General features: G+C 39.9%; 1 pseudogene; it reads right to left on the bottom strand.

Annotated features, from left to right (window-relative positions):
- Positions 1–668: 668 nt before the first annotated feature.
- On the bottom strand, positions 669–4,991 carry LOC102843142 (annotated as a pseudogene).
- Positions 4,992–6,156: the final 1,165 nt, after the last annotated feature.

Genomic DNA, 6,156 nt, shown 5'->3' with positions numbered 1-6,156 from the left:
TTTTAATCATTATATTGCCTTTAGGTATGGAAGAAAAAACTAGGGGAAAGGGAATATTACTATATATTTAAAAAGGTATATAACACAAATTCTGTCTGCTTTCCCCACTTCATATAATGTTAATACCCATTTGATATTGCTTTGTGTATGTTCATGCCTTTCCTGCTTGATGTGTATCTATCATGTTTTACTCATTTATTCTTTCATTGGTAGTTGTTTGCCTTTAATTCTCCATCAGCACAAATGGTATTACTCATGTTTTTTTTTCGTGTGTGAGAATTTCCATGGGGTTTATACTCAGGAGAAGAACTATTGGTTTATAGGAGATACATATTGGCTTAGAGTAGAGGGACAGTGCAGGAGGTGAAGACCCTCTATGAGGTGGATTGATTCAGTGACTGGAGTAATCCGGATGGGTGTGTCAGAGGCAGTGCGATTGGCACAGGATAGAGCAGGGTTTAGGGCTGTTGTACATAGGATCGCTATGAGTCACAAACAACTCGACGGCACATAACAACAACAACAACATGGAATAGATATTATTATTTTAATTATGCTGTTGTTGTTGCACTTAACAAAAATAACATCAACATAGAGAGAGATCAGTTGGCCTAGTGGAGAGAAAGTGATGCTACCAAGCCAAGGTGGGTGACTTCTAATCCGCGGCCCTCGGGCCTGTTTTTCATTGTTTTTGTTCAAACATTCTTCTAGGTCGTATAGCCCTTGTGTGTCCAGTTGTCATACAGAGGTCACTTGTGGTTGCTGTGAGGTTGAACACTGTGACGCTGATTGGTCAAATGCATTAGTGGTTACCTGTGGCGGACAGTGTTTGGTGGCGCTCCCCAATTAAAACAAGCTTGGAAGCAGTGGTGGCACCCACTTCCATAATAGCTTGCCTCCGGAAACCCTATGAACCTGGAGAAAGGATGAAAGTCACACAAGTGTTGCAGACTTTTGTTCAAAGGGTCAGTATGACTTGCCTATGACTCTGCAGCACTTAACTACAACAGTAACAACATTATTAGTTGACAACACTTGTGAAAGAAGTAGTGGAGAGTTTAGACTTATAGAGGAGTATGGTTATACAATTTTTTGTAGATTTCATCCACTTTTTTTTCTTATTTATGCTTTTTTTTTTCATGAGAAGACATCATTTTTTCCCCCAAAAGAAAGAGAACTTAGCATTTTATTGAGCTCTGTACTTTATACTAGGTATTAGGGTAAATGTTTTATTTCTTTTCGTTTTTAATATTTAAGACATGTTATCAAAAGGGGTCACGCCCTGGGAGGACTGTGTCATGCTTTGAAAAGCCAATGATAAAAAACAACAACAAACAAACCTCAAACAAGATGATCTGAGACAGTGAAACAGTGGGCAGCAAATTATGAAAATAACCTAGGATAGGGGCAGTGTTTCTTTCTTTTGTGTATCAAACTGCCATGAGTTAAAGCTTACTCTATTGTACTTAAAAGAAGAGATTTGATATCTTTTCTAAAATACTAAAAAACACAGCAAAACTACAAAAAAAATTATCTTCAAATCCATTACTGTGTACCACCTTCTTTTGAAGAAATAATTCTTTATTGTGATTTTAACAAAAGTTTACAGAAGACATGGATTTCCATTTATTCATTGTTGCATATTTTCCTCCCTACCCACCTCCAACAGTTCACTTTTCTCTTTAAAAAGATTCTTTTATTGTTCTTCAATTTCTTCCCTTCCCCTCACCCTCTCTATGCACCTCTTATTCTGGATTGTTGTCAGGCAAATAATGCCTAATCATATATCCCTTTTAAATAATTCTTTCCCTCATCTGTTCCAATGTAGTGTTCATTATTTATCCCCCTTTTTCTTAGTTTTCCCCCTATCTTCCATGTCAGTCCTGTTTTCTAACAGTGATATTATGCAGTATCTGTCCTTTTTTTAAAAAAAAAACCAAAACCTTTATTTTAAAATTTTGGTTACATTTTTTTTTCTTAACAACTCTACGGTTTAATCTCTCAGGATATTTAAAAGACAACCACAAACACTTAAGTTTCTAAAAAAACAACAAGGATGTCCAGGTCAGGGCACAACCTCCCCATTCTCAGGGATGTAAGAGCTATTCCAGTTTAATACCTAGCTTCAAAACAAAATGAATTTTTATATTTTCTAAATGAAATAATGTACAACCACCTCATCTGAGCTTGTTATAACTTTAAATACACAAAGCTTCATGTTTAAGCTTGGTCAAAAACTTTCTAACAAGAATGATGGCTGATTTAATATGTAGTGTATACCTTACAGGAAAAATTTTAAACAATTGAAACACAGTAATAATGCCATTAGTAATGAAGTCCTCAATTTAGTGTCTGGAATATTCTTCCAACAAGGGGGGAAGGGGAAAATTCAGTCCAATGAGTCTGTCTCAAGATCTTCGTCTCTGCTTTGCTCCACTTGTATTCTCTTTTCCGTAACTGGATTAATGTTTTGAGCCCAAAATGAGATATATTTTTTATTACTGTAGATTACATGTTGTTTGGCTGGGAATACAATACAATAAACTTTGTTTTGCATAACGCATTTCATACAAGCTGCATCTGAAATGCTTTACAAAGCAAAATGCTCAGTTTCCACTTGTTCCTACTGCTTACGTTTTCGATCTGTTGCCTCCTTCTCATGCTGCCCTTTTAGGGTATTTCTCCTATGAGTAGTCTGAAAGTTCCTGCAACCTTTTTGTTTCTATTCACCTTCCTGGTCATCCCTTTCTTCTTCAGAGTCACCGGTGGATGGAACCCCTTTCGATAGATTTTTCCTTTTGGATTCTACTTCTTTCTTCCCCTCTTTCTTGTCTGGCTCTTTTGGTGGCTTTTCTTCTTCCTTTTGGCCTTCTTCATCCTTTTTTAGCTGCTTTTTGGGTGTTTTTTTCTTCTTGACCCTTTTTCTTATTTTTGTCTTCTTCAGTAGCCATTTCACTCTCTGAAGGACAAGGCTGTTTTACCATTTTCGGTCTGCCTACTGGTTTTGGAATTTTGACTTCTGTGGCTGCAGGCCGTCCCCTCTTTGGGCTTGCTTTCAGATTGACAGAGGCGACTGCTATTGTCACTACTCCTGTCTCTTCAGTTTCTACTGGTTTTTCTGCCTTCCTCTTTCTCCCTCGTCTGGCAGATTTCAGAGTAGTTCTATCAACTGCTTTAGTCACATCCTCATTGCTGGCTTTCTCTTCATGGTCAGTATCTTCCTTTGAAACACTAGTTTCTTTTTCTTCAGCTTCAACATCAGATGATGCATTTGACTGTTTAGTTGAGGCCTGTTGACTTGAAAATTTCACTTTTGGATTGTTATCTATTTCCCATAAACCTTCATTAAAACCTTTTCGTTTATTTGGTTTGCCATACTTATATCCTTTGGTCCTAAAAAAGCAGTCTCATGAGTTTCAAAAAAGAAAAGGGGTAGTTTGTTCGTGGGCGGTTTTACAGCTCCATCAGCGCCGGCCAATGGGGGTACCCTTTCATCTTGGCGAAGATGAGGTCTCCGGGTTTGAAGTCGTGAGTCAGGTTTCGGGGTGGAGGCGAAGCCGGGGGTCCCGAGCCCCGCGAGCGTTGGCGGCGGGAGGAGGGGCGGCGGAGGGGACACGCCAGCGGGGGCCGTGGGCTCGGATGCTGCCCTGACCGGCCGGCCGCTGCTGCCCATGTCCACGCAGGCCACCTGTGCTACCGCAGAGGCGTCTCAACGGCTCCGAGGGGCAACCGCCGCCGTCGCTGCCCTGCTCAGTATTTGTCCTTTTGTGGCTGAGATATTTCGCTTAGAGTAATGTCCTCTTGTGTCACCCATTCTGTACACTATTTTATGTGTTTCTTGTTTTTCAGTGCTGCACAGTATTCCATTGTGCAATTGGATGGATAGAGAAGCTATGGTATATTCACACAATGGAATACCACCTTCTTAAAAAAGAAAGAAAGAAAGAAATTATTGAGGCTCAAAACAACAAATGCACCAAGGAAAATGAAATATTATGAAAATTTCCACATCATGAAAAAGTGCACAGGCTTAAACAAAATATATTATTTCTAGGAGTCAAATTTAGGTCACACTCATCTATGGTATGTGTGGTGCTCTTGGTCTTTATAAACTCCTCTTGTTTATGTCTCACTTATTTCCCTCTCTCTCTTTTTTCTTTCCTCTCTTGCTCCTCTTCCCTTCATCCTCGTGCAGTGTGAATATTTTCTGTATCCTTTTTGTTCTCTTGGCTTACCTGTTAGGTCCATCAACACCTTCACTGTTGCTTTTCAGGCTAAAAAGTTTACAGACTCCTTCTGCAAACTGACATGAAAGCAGACAGAAAGAAAAACTTCTTTCAATTCCACCACTGGGGGTAAAACTGAAGCAAAGTATGATGTCAGAACAGTCCAAGATGCCACACAAAGTGATAAGGCAACAATCTGGCTTTCAGATTCTGATATACAGGAGGAAGTTTCCCAGTGAGCACTTTGTGAGGCTATTAATTATTACCTATAGTGGAGACTGTTATACTCCCACTCTGAAAAAGTACATTTTCGTTGTTGTTGTTGTTAGGTGCCATCGAGTCAAGTACAACTCATACTGACCCTATGAATAAAAGATCTGAACCCTGTTCTCTTCTGCATCAGCCTCACACTTCCTGATAAACAGGAGCCCATTGCAGCAGCCACTGTGTCAATCCATCAGGCTGAGGGTCTTCATCTCCTTTGCCAACCCTCCACCCTTCCCAGCATCATGACCCTCTCCAAGGGTAAGCCCAAAGTATGTGAGGCTTTTCTTTAGGCTGGAATTTAAGCCGAAGGTGGCACTGGATCAGAGCTGTGAGAAAGGGCAGAGAGAAGTTTCCCTGAGGCTTGAAACATGAGAATGGAGGGAGAAGGATGAATCACTACTTTAAAAGGCAAAACGGAAATTCCAAAGTAGCATCATATGGACAACACACAAAGGTGAGACTTGTGGTCTTTAAATTCTGTCCACTTACGAGAGGCATAGCTTTAGAAAACCAAAATTGGATTACTAGTCAAACAAGTTGTAGAACTTGAATGTTTCAATCAAAGCTAGCACAGTAGATGCCCTCCAAGTTGGTCTTTTCCAATGTTCTCCTCTTAGGCAAATGAGAAGAAATCAAGAAGCTAAATCACATTTTTGGTATAATGTCAAGCAAAAAACCCCCCAATATTATTTGGCAAAATTTTTCAAGTGCTTTCTCAATGGCAGACTCAATATTTAAGCAAACCAAATCCTGAAGAGCAAGCAGATGCTATAAATCATCACAACAGCTCTCCATCCTCCCCCACCCCACCTCACAGATACAAGCATTAAAAGAAAATTAGTGTTGAAGAATAGAGCTAGTAAGTAGGTGGTTTATGGCTTGTGGATTGATGATCTGACAGCGTTTTATCAGCAAACTTCGCTGACTGGCAAAAGCCCAGTGAGTTGCTAAACACTGAGAGATTGTTGTGAATACATAAGGCCAAAAGTGTTTTCCCCCAAAATGGGGCCCAAATCAGAACCAAACCCACAGTTATAGAGTCAGTTCTGACTTATCGTGAACCCTCTGTCACATTTCCAAGGCTGTAAATCTTAATGTAATACACTACACACTACACAACCAGAATGCCTTGAAATAAGGGCAGAGTCCCTCAGTGTTTGAAAGCTATAGCCTGACAACTTTCACCTCTCTTAGAGACAACTAAATCTGCATCTCATGAGGAAAGTTCTTTCTCTTGATAAAGAGCATTTCAATCTCTGCCAAGAATGGCCTCCCCCTCTTCAGCAGGCTCCCATCACCCTGAATTAATCACATACCCTTTTGGTTCATTAAGTCTGGTGTCATTTTGATGCATATATTATTACAGGGATACATGCAAAGCAATGATATTCAGTCTCTGCTTAAAGGATTTTAAGTCGATACTTTGGAGATGAGAAACCTTGAATCATCCAATTGCTTCAGTAAATGAGTTTGCTGGCCAAATGTAGTCACTGAAAGGAAAAGAGAGAGATTAAGCCCCCGGTGCTTAATCTCAAGGGAACGCTTAGCTTTCCACTATACTTTCACAAAAAATAAAAAAGTAATGACAGTCCGAGGGAAGTTTTCCAAATTGGCACTCCAAGAAAAACGAAGCATCACCAGGGCCTCTTTTTGGGCTAACTGC

This window comes from Elephantulus edwardii, unplaced genomic scaffold, assembly GCF_000299155.1.
Source record: "Elephantulus edwardii isolate Elephantulus edwardi_28Jun2011 unplaced genomic scaffold, EleEdw1.0 scaffold00082, whole genome shotgun sequence".
Classification (NCBI taxonomy): Eukaryota; Metazoa; Chordata; class Mammalia; order Macroscelidea; family Macroscelididae; genus Elephantulus; species Elephantulus edwardii.
Note: the sequence above shows the minus strand (reverse complement) of the source record. Positions and strands in the feature narration are given on the sequence as shown.